Source organism: Callithrix jacchus, chromosome 9 (genome assembly GCF_049354715.1).
Source record: "Callithrix jacchus isolate 240 chromosome 9, calJac240_pri, whole genome shotgun sequence".
Lineage (NCBI taxonomy): Eukaryota > Metazoa > Chordata > Mammalia > Primates > Cebidae > Callithrix > Callithrix jacchus.
In genome coordinates, this window is record NC_133510.1 from 7227026 (window position 1) to 7248082 (window position 21057).

Here is a 21057-nt window from a genome sequence, read left to right on the forward strand (position 1 = left end):
GTTAGGTGTTTGGGAATGGCCAGTAAATAACATTCCTCTTTCCCAGTTGAATTCAGAACCAAATTAGAGATAGAAAAAATAGACAGATGGAGATCAAACCAACAGCTTTATAGCTGTTAAAACTGATCAGAGAATGTGGCTTCAAATCTGCCTTTAGCACAGAATTTAAGAGACATGCTTCCTTATTCTCCAGCATAGTTTGACAGCTGCAGGGCATTCTCCCCAGAAGCAGAGCCTTACTGTGTGTCAGAGGACTGACAAGAATGCATGAATCCTGTGGACACGTTCACTCTGAAAGGAAGTTTAGAGGGGACCTGCTCTAGCATTTTTGGTTTCTTCTCCTGAACGTACAAGTCAGATAGTGACATTGCAGGCTAGGAATATTCATCTGGAGATCCCGTCACAGGAAAACATGAGGCCAGAGTGATAATAATAAATGAAACTGAAAAAACATATAGTTGAATCAGGGAAAACTTATTTGTCTTTGGAACACTAAAGATTTATTGAGACTTAGGAAAACCTTTCCTAAGAGTCACGGGCCCACAGGTTAATTAACAGCGATTGTGAGAGTCTGTGCTACACAGTGATTTCAGTAATGGTCATAACACTAATGACGACTTTCATTTTGAAAGCAAAAACTGCAGGAGAAGTAAAGGTAGGTAGATTAGGAATTGCATGCTTTCCATTCACTTCATTGAATTAAAATAAATAGCAATCTAAAATACAGTTTATATAACAGTGAGGAGTAATTATGACAATAATTGAAGGAAATATTTTTAATGAAGCATTACATGTAGAGACAAGTTGTTTGAATAAGCCTATTAATTGAAAATTCAGTATCACCTTCTTGCAGGTTTGGATTTATTAAGCTATTTTCCAATATAATCTAAGAAGAAACAAATGGTTTTCAACCATAACAACTAGAGTAATCACCAGTAAGACCTCAATTGATGTTGGATGACGACTCCCTCACCCTGGAGGCTGCTGCAAACACAGGAATCAGTTATATTCCAAAGCTGTTGCTTGCTCCTAAGAGATCAGGTCACACTGTTGAGTCCCGCAATTTATTTAAATCTGTTATTTTATTTCAAGTGCTAATTGTCTCTCACAACAAACAGAGACTCCCTTCAGCTGCAATTATTGGTATTACAATAGATAATCAACAGGAAATCTTGAACGCAGAGAAAGAAGAGTTGCCTTGGTTACAAACCTGAAATGCTTTTGGTCCTACAGTTGCAGCCATGTTTCTAAATCTCCTGAAACACCTCAACAGCAGAGTGCTGCGTTTATTTTCTTCTTTGTGGCCCATCTAACTTAATTTTAACCAACATGGAGACCTGGTCTTATACAAATAGTTTTACAAGGTCTCTTTTTTTTTTTTTTTTTTTTTTTTAGTTTTATCAGCGACGGGGTTTCACCACCTTGGCCAGGCTGGTCTTGAACTTCTGACCTCATGATCCACCTGCCTAGTGATCCACCTGCCTCAGCCTACCAAAGTGCTAGTATTACAGGCATGAGCCACTGCGCCTGGCTTGATTTCTTTCTTTCTCTTTTTAGAAAGAGAGAAAGAAAGAAAAGGGAATGAAGAAGAGGAAAAAAGAGGAAGAGGAGGAGGGAGGGAGAACGGGAGTGTTGCTTAATTGCCCAGGCTAGAATGCAGTCTAAAAATGGGTATTGAAAACCTCCCTTATACCATCAATCGTGCTTAGTAATGGCCAACCAATATTTTATTTAAACCTGTGAGTAGGTGTGATGTGGTACTGATAAGAATGCATATCTTGTGTGTTTAAAGTGGAGAGCTCTGTAAATGTTTATTAAGTTTACTTGTTCCGGATCTGAGTTCAAGTCCAGGATATCCTTGTTAATTTTCTGTCTCATTGATTTATCTAATACTGATGTTGAAATCTCCCACTACTACTGTGTGGGAGTCCAAGTCTCTTTACAAGTCTTATGTAACCTGTATTGGGTGCGTACCCATCCAGGATCGTCAGCTCTTCTTGTTGTGTTGATCCTTTTACCATTATGTCGTCTTTTGATCTTTGTTGCTTTAAAATCCATTCCATCAGAGGCGAGAATGGCAACCTCTGCTTTTTATTTATTTATTTATTTATTTATTTTTGCTCTCCATTTGATTGACAAATCTTTCTCCATCCCTTTGTTTTGACTCTTTATGTATCCTTGCATGTAAGATGGGTCTGGATGCAGCATACCAATGGGTTTTGGCTGTATCTTTTGATTGCCGGATTTAGTCAATTTAAATTTAAGATTATTGCCATTTGATGTTAGCTGTCTATTTTGCCCAATAGCTGATATAAATTCTTCATTATGTTGATGCTCTTTACTTTTTGGTATATTTTTAGAAAGGCTAATACTGGTTGTTCTTTTCTATGTGTAATGCTTCTTTCAGAAGCTCTTGTAAAGCAGGCCTGGTGGTAAAGAAATCTCTGAGTACTTACTTATTCACAAAAGATTTTATTTTTCCTTTGATTGTAAACCTTAGTTTGGCTGGATGTGAAATTCTGGGCTGAAAGTTCTTTTCTTTAAGGATGTTGAATATTGGCCCCCACTCTCTTCTGGCTTGTAGGGTTTCAGCTGAGAGATCTGCTGTGAGTCTGATAGGCTTCCCTTTGTGGGTAACCTGACCTTTCTCTCTGGCTGCCCTTAGTATTTTCTCCTTCATTTCAACCTTGGTGAATTTGAAGATTATGTGCCTTGGGGTTGCTCTTCTTGAGGAATATCTTTGTGGTGTTCTCTGTATTGCCTGGAGTTGAATATTGTCCTGCCTTGCTAGGTTGGGAAAGTTTTCCTGAATAATATCCTGAAGAGTATTTTCCAGCTTGGATTCATTCTCTTTGTTGCATTCAGGTACACCTATCAAATGTAAATTAGGTCTTTTCACATAGTCCCATATTTCTTGGAGACTTTGCTCATTCCTTTTTATCCTTTTTACTCTATTCTTGTCTTCTCATTTTATTTCATTAAGTTGGTCTTCAACCTCTGATATCCTTTCTTCTGCTTGATCAATTAGGCTGTTAAAACTTGTGCATACTTCACGACATTCTCATGTTGTGTTTTTCAACTCCATTAATTCACTTATATTTCTCTCTATATTATCTATTCTTGTTAGCATTTCATCAAACCTTTTTTCAAAGTTCTTAGTTTCTTTGCATTGGATTAGAACAAGTTCCTTCAACTCCCAGAAGTTTCTATCATCCACCTTCTGAAGCCTACTTCTGTTAATGGAACACAGTCTTTCTCCATCAGGCCTTGTTCCATTGCTGATGAGGAACTGTAATCCCCTGTCGAGGGAGAGGGGTTCTGATTTTGGGTATTCTCAGCCTTTTTAGGCTGGTTTCTTCCCTTTGTTATAAATTTATCCATCTGTCGTGTTTGTAATTACTGCTTTTCTAATTAGGTTTCTGAGTGGACGTCCAATTTATTGATTCCCAGCGCTGGAATCTGAGCAACCCACTGTGCCAGCTGAAACAGCGGCGTTAAGATAGATGGTGCTTTTCTGCCTTTGCACCAAAAACCGCCATGCCAAGACGCCGGCAAAACTGCCGCGCCGGCCACAAGAGTCATGGTGGTGACCCGTGGGGTTCCTCCACTGGGAATCTCCTGGTCCATGAGCAACAAAAATTCGACTAAAAGTGTGGCATCCTCTCGTTTCCTGCGCTTTCACTGGGAGCCACAATCCCGAGCTGCTAACGATCAGCCATCTTGGATCTCTCTCCAAGGTCTCTTTTAAATAGCCCCACAGAATAGGGCTTTCATTGAATTAGAACACTTGTTGTATATACATGGTCATGGACTTTCAGAATAAGAAGGAATCAGGTTTCTTTTGTGCTAAAGTAGCATATTACTCAATTTTCTCTATTCACAACCATAATATGCAGCCATGACTCTACATTGTACTCTCTTCTCCTTTTTCTTAAAAAGCCAATGGAAAAATAAATCACTTTCTGGTCCATCTCTATTCCAGTCTCAAAATGGTATTTTCCTTTTATATTCCATCTCAGTGAGTGCCCACGGAATGAGGCTAGCTGGGCAGACCCAAAGGTAGATCTCGACAACAGGGCTTTGCTAGAAATTGTTTCATTTTGTTGCTTCTGTATCTATACAGTAAATTGAGGTTTAAAACATTAGGGTAATCATCTGGATAATGATTCATTGATATAACTAGCAGTCTAAAACACACATAAGAAAATTAACGCCATACTGCATAGGACATCTTATTGTTTATCAGGCTGTTTTAGTGGCCAGTACAACTTCTCCCTCCACCCATTTATCTTGGTTATGGGAGATTTTCTTGTTTACTTTTGAAAAACCTTGTGCACACTCAGAAGACTTACAATTTACTACCTTAGTGAAGGTATCCAGATGTACAAACAACTACCATTTATTAAGGTCTTAATACATGACAAGCACTGTATTAGAACTTTTAACAAATAGTGTACTAACTACAATATATGACATTACAATCTAATATCTACAATAAATTAACAACCTCATCATGCAAAAATTATCCCTATTTATAGATTAGAAAAGTAACTTCTGACTTGAAGGAATTTTGTGGGATTTTTTTTAATGCAAACTATTTTTACTAACAAGGTAGAATGGAGTTTAAGGGCCAGCACACCTTGAATAAAATCCTAGCTCTGCCCCTTAGAGCTATGTGGTTATTTGCAAGTAACTTAGCCTCTCTTTGCAATAGTCCTTTTATCTATACAATGAGGAAAACAGAGAAATAGGATTATAGTTAAGAACTGCATGACTTAATACATGTAAAGCATTTAAAGCAATGCTAGATACATGGTAATTATCCAATGTTAACTCTTCAAATATTTGGAATATTGCATAATTTTCCAAAGTGATTACATTTTAATGTTTGAATTGTGTTACTAGAATTATGTCTTCTGTCTATAAGTTCGATCATTTCTATGAAAGCTATTGAAGATTAGAAAACGCAAGTATGTGTATAAGGTATTTCTGTACCATGCTTTGTACCATCGAACAGGCAGTACAGACTTTAAGCACAAATGTGTATTGTTATTATTTTGCTATTTATGTAGTTAGTATTTGCAACTGGCTTTAGCCTTTCTTTGTTAACAATGTCTAAAGGGATGAAATATCTCAGTCAAAGCTTACACTATGGAAAATGATGATAAGTATACCTTCCTATTCTGCTGTCCACCCTTGTAATTTCATTCATGTGCCTCTCCAATTCCATTAGAATCTACCCCCCTAGGTTTTCTTCTCTATCAAAACTAGTTTTCAAATTTTTCCATTGATAATATGTGTGCTGGCTACTAAGCTGCTCTTTCAGGTGGAAATCCATCCCTCTATACTTAGATGGTATTGCTAGGACTTCACCAAAATTCTCCTTTGTCTGTTAGGCACGACCAACAGAGGGCAGTATATATATATGTGTGTGTATATATATGTGTGTATATATATGTGTGTGTATATATATGTGTGTGTATATATATGTGTGTATATATATGTGTGTGTATATATATGTGTATATATATGTATGTATATATGTGTATATATGTGTGTATATGTGTGTATATGTGTGTGTATATATATATGTGTGTGTGCATATATATGTGTATATATATATGTGTGTGTATATAGATGTATATATGTGTATATATGTGTGTATATATATGTGTAAATATATATGTGTGTATATATGTGTGTGTATATATATGTGTGTGTGTATATATGTATGTATATATATGTGTATATATATGTGTGTATATATATGTGTGTATATATGTGTGTGTATATATATGTGTATATATGTGTGTGTATACAGATGTGTATATATATGTGTGTATATATGTGTATATATATGTGTATATATGTGTGTGTATATATATGTGTGTGTATATATATATGTTGTATATATTTGTATATATATGTGTGTGTGTACATATATGTGTGTATATGTGTATATATATATGTGTGTGTGTATATATATGTGTGTGTGTGTATATATATATATATATAGAGAGAGAGAGAGAGAGAGAGAGAACCAGGAACTTGCTTTTTATATGCACGTTGTTGATGTACTGCCAACAATAGCCTGGTGGTAGTAGTGGTCCCAGTCTTCAGCTTTGTTCATTACTCCTTAGAAACATCAAGTGGGAGGTTTCCCTCCTCAGAGTTCTGAGTCCTAATTCAATGGGGCCACTCTCCTGTGACTACCTGAGATATCAGAAGCAGCTGAACAGCGCCCCCTACCAGATAGTTCTGAATTCCAACTCTGCAGGGCCTTGTCCCTAAACTTCTAGGTTCGGCTAACTCCAGCCACTTCCTCGGTTCTCCATGGCCTGGGTATAATTACTATTTCTGTGTTACCTAAATGTCCACTTTTTGTTTTTCCACTCTTCTAACATGTGTTTAACCAATTCCTTTTTTAAAAAATGCCCTTGGCCAGGTGTGGTGGCTCATGCCTGTAACCCCAGCACTTTGGGAAGCCGAGGCAGGTGGATCACCTGAGGCCAGGAGTTCAAGACCAGCGTGGCCAAATGGTGAAACTCCATCTCTACTAAAAATACAAAAAATTATCCAGGCATGGTGGTGGGGGTCTGTAATCCCAGCTACTCAGGAGGCTGAGGCAGAAGGAATTGCTTGAACCCAGGAGGCGGAGGGCACAGTGAGCCAAGTTCGTGCCGTTACACTCCAGCCTGGGGGCCAAAAGCAAGGCTTCATCTCAAAAACAGACAAAAAAAGACCTCTACTGAAATATCTGATGTGGTTTCTGATTTCTTGTCTGACCCTAACTGATCCCACAATGCTACAAATGTTTAAAAGTGTTATACTCCAGGAAGTTTTGCAGATTTAACCAAAAAAAAATAAATAAATAAAGGGGAATTTTTGGCAAAATTCAGTAAATAAAGAAGTTTTCGTTGGTGTAGCAAAAGTTTTTGCTGCATCCAACCCCACTACACCAAATTAATTATACCTCACCTAGGCAGCCAGTTCTGTCCTTGGCTTAAAATCTAACATTTCCTAAAACACACCTATAGAACAATTACTAAACTTATGAATTAGGGCTTTGTTGTGTATCTATTATGAAGAATTAGCCAGTTTCGAATGATGTGGCTTTATATGTGAACCTTCATAGCCTGGCTTTCATCTATTGCCCACCAGATTAAGTCAACACTTTTATTTTCTGGCAACAATATTCACTCTCTAGCCTGTGTTAGTTAGTTGTGTGGTGTTATAAGGAAATACCTGAGACTGGATAATTTGTCAAGAAAAGAGGTATATTTGGCTCACTGTTCTGCAAGCTGCACAAGAAGCATGGAGCCAGCACCTGCTTCTTGGTAAGGGCCTCAGGCTGTTTCCAGTTATGGCCAAAGGTGAAGGAGAGCTGGCATGTGCAGAGATCACATGGTAAGAGAGAAAGCGCAAGAGAGAGGTCGGAGGTGCCAGGTTCCCAGGTTCCTTTTTAAAAAAAAAAAAAAAAAAAAACAGAGTCTCACTCTGTCGCCCAGGCTGGAGTGCAGTGGTGTGATCTTAGCCAACTCCAACCTCCACCTCCTGGGTTCAAGTGATTCTTCTGCCTCAGCCTCCCGAGTAGCTGGGACTACAGGTGTGCACTACCACGCCCAGCTGATTTTTGTATTTTTAGTAGAGACGGGGTTTCACCGTATTGGCCGAAGCTGGTCTCAAACTTCTGACCTCATGATCCACCTGCCTCGGCCTCCCAAAGGGCTGGTTACACTCCAGCCAGGGCAACAAGAGCAAAACTCCATCTCAAAAGAAAAAAAGGCTGACAGCTTTGACTCTTGCCCTGAGACTACATGAAGACAGACAGAAGTCCAGCTCCCCTAGCCGTGCCCAGCTTCCAGGCATTCTGCTCCGAGTACAGTCACACGAATCAACACTGGCAAGACTGCAGAAGACCATCCAGCCAAGCCTAGCCCAGCTGGCAAATAATGAACACGAGACATGGTTATTATGTTAAGCCACTAAGTTTTGGTATGGCTCATCACACAGCAATAAATAAAGGCGAAACAAACACACACTAACTGGTCCCAGGTTGGGTCCTCTTTCCCCTTGCATACCGTGAAAGAAGCTTATTGTGCCATCTGAATCTGACCTGACCTGTTGCCTACAGCCCCCTGTTGATACCATTGTGGTGACACAGACATGACACATGTACTTTTGTCATCAACGCATGACTTATTTTGTTACCTGGACTTTTGTGTTTTGCTGCCTATCTTTGCTATTTTCCCATTTTGTCACTACGATGAGATCATCATCATCCTTGCTTAACTCATTTGTCTAATCTCAACTACTGCTGTCTTCCTCTCTTGCTCTCTTTGTCAGGCTTCTGCAGAGAAAACAGGATCCATAGGCTGGATGCAGAATATGCACGTATACCATAGAGAGAGATACAGATATATGCATATAGATAGACATTCTGTTTCTCTGGAGAAGCCTGACAAACATGGCAAGGAAAGAAGGGAAGAATATATAGGTGGATTTATTACAAGGAATTTGCTCATAAGAATGTGGGGACCAAGTTCCAAAATCTGCAGGAAAAACTCAATGTTCCAGTTCAGGCAGTCAGTAAAGAGGCATTTTCTCCTATTTGGGGAAAAGTCAGTCTTTTTGTTCTGTTTAGGCCTTCAACTGATTGAATGAGGCCCGCTCACATTAGGAAGGGCAATCTGCTTCCCTAAATCTACAGATTTAATTTCAATTTTATCCAAAAACACTCCCACGGAAATACTCAGAAAAAAGTTTCACCAAATACTGGGCACCCCATGGCTCAGTCAAGTTAACACATAATAAACCATTAGACTGGCTAATGAACCAAATGATCCATCAAGCATTTGTCCATGATCGACTCAAATATCTGTAATTAAGAAAGAAAGCTTTCTGTTGACCAGCACTCACCCAAAGGTTTTGTCCTCCACTATGCCACTGCCGTGATTCTCCTTTATGGAAATTTGCTCCTCTCTGTCAGGGCTTTCTGTGTCTCTCTGTACAGCTGGAATAGCTTCTCAGTCTTGGGCCTCTGCAGTCATGAGTAGTGCAAGTCAGCAGCAAAGCACAAGGAGAACTTAGAAGAAACAAAGTAGTGTCTTTGGAACAGTAGACTGATGAAAGAGGACCCGTTTAGTATTAAAATATATATGTGTGTGTGTGTGTGTGTGTGTGTGTGTGTGCAAGTGTGTGTGTTCTATATTTTATAAAAATGGACACTGCATTTTAAGACTATACAATCTTTTCCCCAGCAACTGTATTAATTCGGTTACGATAGTCGCAGGAAAAGACTAGGAATCAGCAAAACAGACTTCTTCATTGAGAGTTTTTTGATGACTCTTTCCTTCGTAATCTGAGTTATGTCAACAGCAAGTAAACACAAGGTCTCGTGGTATAAAAAATTTTTAATTATTCAGAGACTGGTTGTATGTCTTGTGAATTACTATATCTCCCTTCCCATATCTTCTACCATCTCCAAGAACAGTGTGGCTTCAAAAAGTGAAATTCATAACGTGATGTTTTCGGTCTGAAAGAGACTTAGAGGCTAACTATGCCTATTTCTTAACTTTGTAGGTTAGCCAACTGTCTTAGGAAGAGAAAGGGTGCAGTGGCTCATGCCTATAATTTCAGCATTTAGGGAGGCTGAGGCAGGTGGATCACCTGAGGTCAGGAGTTCGAGACCAGCCTGGCCAACATGATGAAACCCTGTCTCTACTAAAAATACAAAACTTAGCACTAGGTAAATATATATATATATGTATTGATCAGTTAGGCCTGGGACACTGGATTATACACACACACACACACACACACACACACACATATATATAGAGAGAGAGATACACTGCTGTCCATTACCTTTGAAAATACTAATGTTGACAGCATTATTTTCCTTGTTTACAAGGACAGCTGAAAATACAGCATCCCCAGCTGACCTGCACATGAATAAAACGTCCTTTCAGTATGGTGTCCCTTGATTCAAGTGCTGTCACTGACTGATATCATTTTGTGTGTCTCTGACCAGAGTCCCTACAACACCCACAGCAAGCCAGCAGGTCCACACAGGGCATTTGCCACCATGACTGGGGAAACGTTGAACGTAACCTCTCAGTTCACACCAACCATGCCCCTGTGCTTCAAATGTGTTTAAGGAGAAAAGAGCTGGAGAAAGAAAAGAAGCCAGAAGATGCATATAGAAAGCGATTGACTCCACAAAGAAGAGCTGGAAATTAACACTGCAAAAAGTGCACTGAATTGGGATGGCTTCCTTCTGAGATGCAGGTACTAAGAATAATTACAGTCTGTCCGTGATTGCCCTTACCCTGTGAAAAGAAAAATGCCAAGCAAGGTTCTTTATGACTTCACCTTTGGTGATTTATCCAGCCTTACAGCATTATTTCTCGCTGACTTCACCCAGCACTAACTTCCTGTCTCTAAACCCCAAATCCTAGAACAGAGTGATACCCCACTACCTCTCATTACTCTTTCACTTTCTCATGCCTTTGCATGTGACAACTCCTTTATTTGGAAAATTCTTCTGCCCTGCTTTGCTTTTTGAACTCACTGCCAGACTCACCTCCAGAGCCCTCTTCTGCAGAAAGCTTGCCTCCCTCCAGTTTGTTCTACGAAATCTGTGGTAGCCTGCCTTCATGATGGCCCCCAATGACTTTTACTTTCTGATGGTAAGGTCTCCACATGGTCTTCTCCCCCACTGAATAAAGCTGCCCTGACATATGTAATCTATGCAAAATTGTCATGTTTGACTTTTGAGTCTAAGTCATAAAAAAAGTAGTAAGTCCCACCTTGTTCTCTCTTCAATTGCTTACTCTGGGAGAAGCCAGCTGCCATATCTTGAGATTATTCAGTCATTTCTATGTAGTAAGGCCGTGTGCCAACAACCAGCACCAACTTGCCAGCCATGTGAGTGAGCCATCTTAGAAGCAAATTCTCCAGCCCCAGCCAAGCCCTCAGTTGACTGCAGCCCTGGCCGACATCTTGACTAGAACCTCAGAAGAGATTGCAGGCCAGAATCATTCAGTTAAGCTGCTCCCGAATTCCTGACTCACAGAACCTGTGTAAGGAAACGTCTTAGTCTGTTTAGTGCTGCTCTACAAGATTACCCGAGACTGGTTAATGCATAAAGAAAAAAGATTTATTGGGCTCATTATTCTAATGGCTAGACTGTTCAGGATTGGGCATTTGCATCTGTGCGGGCCTCAGGCTGCTTCCACTCACGGTGAAAGCTGAAGAAGATCTGCTGTGTGCAGAGATCATATGGCAAAAGAGAAAGCATCAGAGAGAGGGTAAGAAGCATGCTAGACTTGTAACAGTCAGCTCTCACAGGAACTAATAGAGCAAGATTACTCATTGCAACGAGAATGGCACCAAGCCATTCATGAGGGATCCAGGCCGAAGACCCAAACATATCCCATTAGGCCCCACTCAACATCGTGAACCAAATTTCAACATGAAGTTTGGAGAGGACAAACCTCCCAACCATCACAAATGAATACTGATTGCTGTTTTAAACCTCGATGCTTTGGAGAGATTTCTAACGCAGCAGTAGATACAAGATCTGTCCAATATTTCTCCATCGTATCCTACATTCCCCTCATCAAAACCTATTTCCCTTTGTCCCTTTACTTGTCTGTCTCTTCCAGTAGCCTGAGATCATCTTGAGAGCAGAGACGTTGCAATTCATCTTACAATTTATAGAGCTTCAGTGGCCCCAGAAAGGGCTATTCCTAATGGTTCTACAAGGTGTGCACTTCCTCAAAGCTGCCTGCCAAATGTATGCAGGTGAACGGAGGCTGATGTTCAACTTTCATTTGCCCAACAAGTTGAAGGTCTCGGTAAGACCTGCTGTCACTGGCAGAGAGAGGCATTTATTTTTTTTGCACAAAGACACCTTTACTCAGTGAATCTTGTAAAACGGTCACTATTCTAATTCATTCACTGTGTCAGTTAAGGTTCATTCAGGAGACAGAAACCATAAACAAACAGAATAATTAACTACAACAGTAGATTGGAGGAACATAAGGTTAGTTACTAATCATCAAAGGAACTCAAAATAATACAAGGATAACAGATCTAGGGAGCAAACACTACGTCTAGGACACGGGCAAAGCACCCAAATAAGGATTAAGTTAGACAAAAGACCGCTGCCTACCAGAGCTGAGATACAGGCTTTGTTACAGAGAAGATGGTAGGGTCCACCGAATGTCCACAAGTTCGCTGAGGTGCAGCAAGAGCCAAACTTGCTGGGAAGCCATGCTTTGGAAAGCTGGGGGAAGATGCCAATGCCACAAATGCCAAAAGAGCACACACTAGAACCAGGAAGAGAAGCTCCTTCTTCCTCCAACATCCCTCTGGTGCCCTCTATTGCCAGCTTCACTTAGTGCCAGTTGACAAGAGAGAAATGCTCCAGTATCCATTAGCAGGCCAATGAAGAAGGGATTGGTGGGTGAGTGGAATGATAACGGGCACATTCCACTAGAAATCAGCCTTTTTCTAATATGTCTCTCCAGAAGGAATGCCCTTTCCAGATTCTCCCAAAGGCACTCCATGGCCCTGGTGGGTTTTTTGTTACAGTCATGAAAACACGGCTTGGGCCACCTGGTGCTCAAGGGTTGTTCTTAGTCAAGTTTGCTCTTAACAAACCATCGCATTTGGATGACTGCCTCTCAGAGGCAACATGTGTTAATGTAATCTCCCAGCTATTTCTTTCTCTTTTTTTTTTTTTTTTTTTTTTTTGAGACGGAGTTTTGCTTTTGTCACCCAGGCTGGAGTGCAACGGCGTGACTGGGCTCACCGCAACCTCCGCCTCCTGGGTTCAGGCAATTCTCCTGCCTCAGCCTCCTGAGTAGCTGGGATTACAGGCACGTGCCACCATGTCCAGCTAATTTTCTGTATTTTTAGTAGAGACGTGGTTTCATCATATTGACCAGGATGGTCTCGATCTCTTGACCTCGTGATCCACCCGCCTCGGCCTCCCAAAGTGCTGGGATTACAGGCTTGAGCCACCGCGCCTGGCCTCTCCCAGCTATTTCTATTGATCATGCCTCCAGCCTAAACTCAGTAGCCATTTGGCGCTACTCCATGTCTCACGTCTGACTGAGCTCGCCTACATGGCAACTGATTTCCTATGCTGGTGGCTCCCTTTCCGATAACTCAGCAGCCCAGCCTGTAATTTTTGATGCCAACGGACACCTGGACAACTTGCTCTTACAAATGCGGTCCTTGCAACTGACGTTACGCACATCAAGTAAGCGTGGCAGATAAAAAACAAAACCCTTCCCAATGCTGGATCTGATGACGACACAGGACTTCTGTCATTCTGAGATTCACTGGCTCTTAAAAGCAGTTTGCCTTACAGTATCTGCCAGAGAGAGGTGATGTTTTGTGACATCAAATCACAATAGCATCTCCACTAAAACGGATTAATCGTAATAGAAACTTGCACGGAGTTACAGAACATGAAACTATGGCTTGTCATCTCCTCCAATCTGTAATATTTTTCTATAAAATTATATGATAACATTGCTAAAAAACACCTAGTAGTCTGTTTATTCTGCTGCTCTGAAGAATTATGCTAATGATATCTTGAAGGAAATCGTTCAATTTCCAATGTATTAAGGGCAGAACTAATTCAGTCAACATTTATTGAGTGTGGTGAAGGTATAAAGAAATAAGATATTATAGACTTACATACATACTTATTACGTGTTACATACTTACATACATACTTATTACGTGTTACATACTTACATACATACTTATTACGTGTTACATACTTACATACATACTTATTACGTGTTACATACTTACATACATACTTATTACGTGTTACATACTTACATACATAATTATTACGTGTTACATACTTACCTACATACTTATTACGTGTTATATACTTACATGCATACTTATTACGTGTTACATACTTACATACATACTTATTACGTGTTACATACTTACATACATACTTATTACGTGTTATATACTTACATACATACTTATTATGTGTTATATACTTACATACATACTTATTACGTGTTATATACTTACATACATAATTATTACGTGTTATATACTTACATACATACTTATTACGTCTTATATACTTACATGCACACATATTACGTGTTATATACTTACATGCACACTTATTACGTGTTATATACTTCCATGCACACTTATTACGTGTTATATACTTACATGCACACGTATTACGTGTTATATACTTACATACATACTTATTACGTGTTATATACTTACATACATACTTATTACGTGTTATATACTTACATACATACTTATTATGTGTTATATACTTACATATATACGTATTACGTGTTATATACTTACATACATAATTATTATGTGTTATATACTTACATACATACTTATTACATGTTATATACTTACATATATATTTCTTACGTGTTATATACTTACATACATACTTATTACATCTTATATACTTACATGCACACGTATTACGTGTTATATACTTACATGCACACTTATTACATGTTATATACTTCCATGCGCACTTATTACGTGTTATATACTTACATACATACGTATTACGTGTTATATACTTACATACATACTTATTATGTGTTATATACTTACATACATACTTATTACATGTTATATGCTTACATATATACTTATTACATGTGTACATACAACTAACATTTCCTGTCATGTCTTCTGCTGGATCCCAGACACTTTACTTTTAAAAATTGTTTCTCCTCTTTAAAATTTTGACATCAAATGAAAGCAGAAAACTAGAAGAGCTGCACCCTAGGGTGACCTGGATCTTGTGGAGCATCACTATAAACAAGCCTTGAGATGGACATTCTCATTTACTGAAAAATCGGGGGGAAAGTAAGCAGTTGGAAAGTAAATTTAAATCCAGTACCATTAAAATGCCTTTGGTCAACGACTCATATATTCTAGAAAAGTGTCACACAAAATAAAAGTCTATGACAAACCTTTGTGTGTGATGCTGTATTTCTTGGAGAAATACTGAAAAAATAAAATTTGAAAGCAAACAAGAGGTAAAGGGCCTAATAATCATTACTTTCAAGACAGGAAAAGCAGACAGCTACTGTGAGTGAAATGTACCGATGATGGCGTTGCACAGAACTCAAAGAGTACTCTTGGTTGGTACCAATCTACAGGATGTAGGAATTCTGCTGTGGAGAAGGGTAAGAGGTCGGAGGCATAATGATGATAATAAAATGATGATTCATGCAAACATTCGAACCTGTTCAGGGAGCCAGCCACTGTCCTAAGCCTATGAGGTGGGTACTGCTGTTGTCAGCTGGCTCGATTCCACTTCTGACCATACTGCTTCACTGCACATTCCCCAGCTGAAAATAGAGACACACACTTTAACAATGTGTTCACAGAGTTCTGCAGGAGTTAAGATTTCCATTGGTATTAACCTATAAAACACAGAACCCAGAATTGCTATCATTCTACTGAATAAAGAGAAATGAAGGAAAACATTGGCCGAGCACAGTAGCTCACACCTGCAATCCCAGCACTCCGGGAGGCCGAGGTGGGTGAATCATGAGGTCAGGAGATGGAGATCATCCCGGCTAACACGGTGAAATCCCAGCTCTACTAAAAATACGAAAAAGTAGCCGGGTGTGGTGGCGTGTACCTGTAGTCCCAGCTACTTGGGAGGCTGAGGCAGGAGGTTGCAGTGAGCCCAGATTGTGCTACTGCATTCCAGGACAACAGAACAAGACTCTGTCTCAAAAAAATAAAAAGAAAAGAAAAAAATAAATGAAGGAAAACAAACTTTTTTTATACTATACTTTAAGTTCTGGGGTACATGTGCAAATCTTGCAGGATTCTTACATAGGTGTACACATGCCATGGTGGTTTGCTGCCTCCATCCCCCTGTCACCTACATTAGGTATTTCTCCTAATCTTATCCCTCCCCAATCTCCCCACCCCCTGCTATCCCTTCCCTAGCTTCTCACCCTCCAACAGACCCCAGTGTGTGATGTTGCCCTCCCTGCGTCTATGTGTTCTCATTGTTCAACCCCCACTTATGAGTGAGAACAGGCAGTGTTTGGTTTTCTATTGTTGTGTCAGTTTGCGGAGAATGATGGTTTTCAGCTTTCATCCATGTCCCTGCAAAGGACATGAACTCGTCATTTTTTATGGCTGCATAGTATTCCATGGTGTATATGTGCCACATTTTCTTTATCCAGTCTATCATCAATGGGCATTTGGGTTGGTTCCAAGTCTTTGCTATTGTACACAGTGCAACAATGAACATACATGTGCATGTGTCTTTATAATAGAATGATTTATAATACTTTGGATATATACCCAGTAATGGGATTGCTGGGTCAAATGGAATTTCTATTTCTAGGTCCTTGAGGAATTGCCTCACGTCTTCCACAATGGTTGAACTAATTTACACTCCCACCAACAGTGTAAAAGTGCTCCTATTTCTCCACATCCTCTCCAGCATCTGTTGTCTCCAGATATTTTAATGATCGCCATTCTAACTGGCATGAGATGGTATCTCAATGTGGTTTTGACTTGCATCTCTCTGATGACCAGTGATGATAAGCATTGTTTTATGTGTTTGTTGGTCGCATAAATGTCTTCTTTTGAAGAGTGTCTGTTCATATCCTTCACCCACTTTCCGATGGGGTTGTTTTTTTCTTGTAAATCTGTTTCAGTTCTTTGTAGATTCTGGATCTTACCCCTTTGTCAGATGGGTAGTTTGCAAAAATTTTTCCCATTCTGTTGGTTGCCGGTTCACTCTAATGATTGTTTCTTTTCCTGTGTAGAAGATCTTAAGTTTAGTTCGATTCCATTTGTCTATTTTGGCTTTTGCTGCCATTGCTTTTGGTGTTTTAGTCATGAAGTCCTTGTCTATGCCTAAAAACATTTTTTAAAGAGACTTGTGATAGGTCAGTTGACACACACTATCTTGTTAAGAGTTATTCCCATCTTGTCGGTAGTAAGCAGTACTTGGCCTCTTTGTTTACGCTGTGTCAGTCTTGCCTTCTGCTAACAATATCAATACTAGGGGTAAAGGGGGATAGGTGTTTTGGGAGGCTGCGGATGAACATATGTTTTGATGTAACTACTCAGAGTGGTTTGGGGTGACACAAAACAGAAGCCCCTCAAAGAAGAATCATAATTCTTAAGGATAATTTGGTTGTGTTTAACAGAAACTTGCTCAAACGTGGTTAAGAAAAATTTGTAAAAGGCTTTTGTAGAAGGCCATAAGGATTTTCCATGGAACTCCAGCACAAGTAGTACGTCAGATCTCCTGCAATCAAGAGCTGGGGAGTAAAATGTTGACAGTTGAATGCGCTCTTTCCTACTCTTGCTCCTTCACCCCCGCTGCCCTCTATGGCGGTCCTTCCCTGGGTTAGCCACTGGGTCCTTCCCTGGGTTAGCCAATGGCCTCTTCTGTTTGCTCAGGTGCCCTCTGGGTCACCTCAAGCCTAAGATAAGTCTCACGGGAAAAGAAATGTTTGGCGCAATCCAGACCTTGTATAATATGATTCATCCTTAGATCCAATTTCCTATGGTTTGAGAAGGGTCATAGTCAGAAACTATAATGGTGGGCTGTAATGGCTCACCTTAGGGCTGATGAGTATACAAGGGCAGGGGTCCTGAAGGTTTTACAGACAAATTAACCAGTTTCACTCTACATCAATACTAGAAGGAGGTAATTGCTATACTCCTTCCCCAGGGACCTTAAGTAAGGTGCTTGACCCCTCTTGGCGTTAATGTCCTCATCTGTGAAATGAGGATGTAAGGATTTTTGCTTCTGTGAGGATTAGGAAATTGAATTTATATGACATGCTTAGCATATAAATACATTTTACCTATGATTATTGTTGCTGTTTCTCGTTATTATCTGAGATCAACTCCTAACACCTATAAGTTCAAGAACCTAAAATATCTGAAGACATTCAACATCATTTACCCCACCTGCTCATTTTACTGGCTATTTCTCATTTCATACATGAAAATACATCTAGGAGTCCATGGATTTGGGGGTAAAATTATTTAAAGATTCCAGAATGAGTGGAAAAGAAGGTTCAACTTTAAAAAAAAATCATTTTACATTGCTCACCCTTTCTCTGCACTCTTTAGGAATAAAAAAAAAATTGTATTTGAAGAACAATGACAAGTTTTTAGATTTGAAGGAGGAATATGGAGCAATGAGCTTTGAGCAGTGGCCCTTGGGGCAGTTGGTTGAACTGTTGTTATGAAACTGGCCAGTCATTTAGTTCTAGCAGCCACTTTCGCTGGCTTTTCCATTTAATCGACTGGTCTATTGACCATTGTAGAAATGCTCTGGCATGTGGGCCTCACTGAACAAAGCAAGACAACGTGCCCACTCTAATAGATCACAATGGAAAACACAAGGCTCTGCTGGGAACTGGGTTTAAACAAACGGCCCTATTTTGGAGAGCAGAGGCTTCCTCTTCAGACCTTCATGATTTGGGGTTAAGTAATGATTTCTGGGGTATCAGTTCGTCACCATTCTCTAACTCATGAAACGATGATCTCCTCCGTTTCTAAACCTCTGTGTAGCACACTTGACAATTCTAGCCAGTCTCTGAATTCTTATTTTTCTCTGAAAACTGACATTATTACAGTACTAAGGAATTCAGATAATTTCCTAGTTTTTTCTATAAAAAGAAAAACTGCTTCTTTTTCTTTTATTTATTTATTTATTTTTTGCTAGATTGGTGTCTATACTCCTCCATATCCCTGTATTAACTTATCATTCACTTTCCACTGCCTTCTCCTTGTCAAAAAAAAAAAGCTGTTTTTTTAGTCCTTTCTCTCTGTACTGTCACTTCAGATTCACAGTTGCTAAGTATTCCAGGGGCCCACCAGAGGGACTTTCTCATGGTGTGATTTGCAAACTTTGAAATAACACCCACCAGCAGAAGTACCATATGCTATGGAGTTACACAGTAAACTGACAGGAGCATCTCATTTGTCATTTGAAATTCAGAAAATGTCAGCAGTTTTCATACCCAGAGATTGCCTAAATGCCTCTCTGGGTAGCAAAGAGTAACGTTTACTATAAATGCACATAAAAATATGAAACTTCATATTGTGATTCTAGAGGAATAATAATAGCAAAGCCAGTATTAAGATCTTCACAGCTCCATGAACATATGGACAGACATATCAAGTTTTATACTTACTTTATACTGTACATGTGCCTCTGTAGGTGAATGGTTCTAGCCATAAGGTTTATGGCATTTGGACTATTCACATTCTATAACATTGGTGGTTCAAATTTACCTCATTACAATTAAGTATTATACCAAAGAATATTTTTTAATCCATTAAAGGAAAATTTAACATAAAACACAAGCTGTTTCCTTTGTGATTAATTTTTATTCAGCTGCACTTAGCTACCTACAACCAAGCCAAGAGAGAAAACTACTTGGCAATTCTTTCAAATTAAAGGATGTTAATTACTGCTAAATACTATACACTTTCTATGTTCACCTAAATTAATGGTATTAGAGTACTAAAGAAATTAATGATAATTTCAAATCTAGTCAGTGTGGCCAAACTACCCATTAGTTCAGACATTAAAATGACGTCACAATGAAGTCTCTGAATCGGCATTGTACAAAGCTTGGAATTCTCAAGCACATCTTTCATGTATTAATCACAACTAAATGTGGATGACGTGCTAGAATCAGAAGCAAAGGCTGCATGGGAACAAAGAACGAAACATGCTAAGACTCTGGGTTTTTCCTTTACTCTGAACTCACCTTTCGCCACTGTGTCCTCCCGGAATAGAGAGTACTGGACTGGGTGCTGTACTACCTGTATGACCAGCAAATCATGACCTGCAGGGTCAAGGAAAGTAACATTTACTGAGCTTCAAGTTTTCCTCTCATTTGACATAACACTCTTTCAGGGTAAGTACAGATACCCTTCTTAGCATATGGAGACTTTGAAGCTTAGAAGTGAAAGTTGCCAGGTTTACCCAGTTAATAAGTGGTGCAACTATACATAAAATCCAGCCTCTCTGATTCAGTACCAAGTCCTTTCCACTAAATTATGCTCCCTGGCACGTAAAGGAAATCTGAAAACCTCATTCACTTTATCACCCAATTTTCTTCCATCCTTTATCACTTGTTCACAAGTCCTGCTACATTGAGTTCAGCTCTGGCTCAGGAGGTGACTTGTCTTAGTTCATTTGTGCTGCTATAACAAAATATCTGAGAATGGGGACTTATAAATAATAGAAATTAATTTCTCACAGTTCTAGAGTCTGAGAAGTCCAAGGTCAAGGAGTAGCCAGTACATTCAGTGTCAGGTGAGGGCTGGCCGTCTCTGCTTCCAAGATGGTGCCTTGTCGCTGTGTCCTCATTTGGTGGAAGGAAGAAGGCAAATTTCATAAGGTCACTAATCCATTCACGAGGGCTCTTCTTTTCAGTTCTTCCTTACCAGGAAGAACTTTTGGTTTATCAGTAAACCAAAAGTAGAGAGCATTGGTACAATGTGCACACCTCAAGAAGCTTAATAAAACACTGAAGTTAGTTTTGTGCAGCGTCCAGTAAAGGTCAGCTCCTATAGATGATTGTTCCTGAAGGTGTATGTCATTAAAAGTATTATGGAGAGGCAGTAGAGGGCAGAGGTTAAGAATACATGCTCTGGAGTAAGAATGCCTATGTCTTGGTTAAAATCTATGTTCTTCTGGGCTGGAGACAGTGGCTCCTGCCTGTAATCCCAGCACTTTGGGAGGCCGAGGTGGGTGGATTGCCTGAGATCAGGAGTTTGAGACCAGCCTGGCAAATGTGTCAAAACACTGTCTCTATTAAAAGTGCAAAAATTAGTGGGCATGGTGGCTGGCACCTGTAATCCCAGCTACTCGGGAGGCTGAGACAGGAGAACTGCTTGAACCCGGGAGGTGGAGCTTGCAGTGAGACAAGATCAGACCACTGCACTCCAGCCTGGACAACAGAGCGAGACTCTAAGTAAAAAAAAAAAAAAAAAAATCTATGTTCT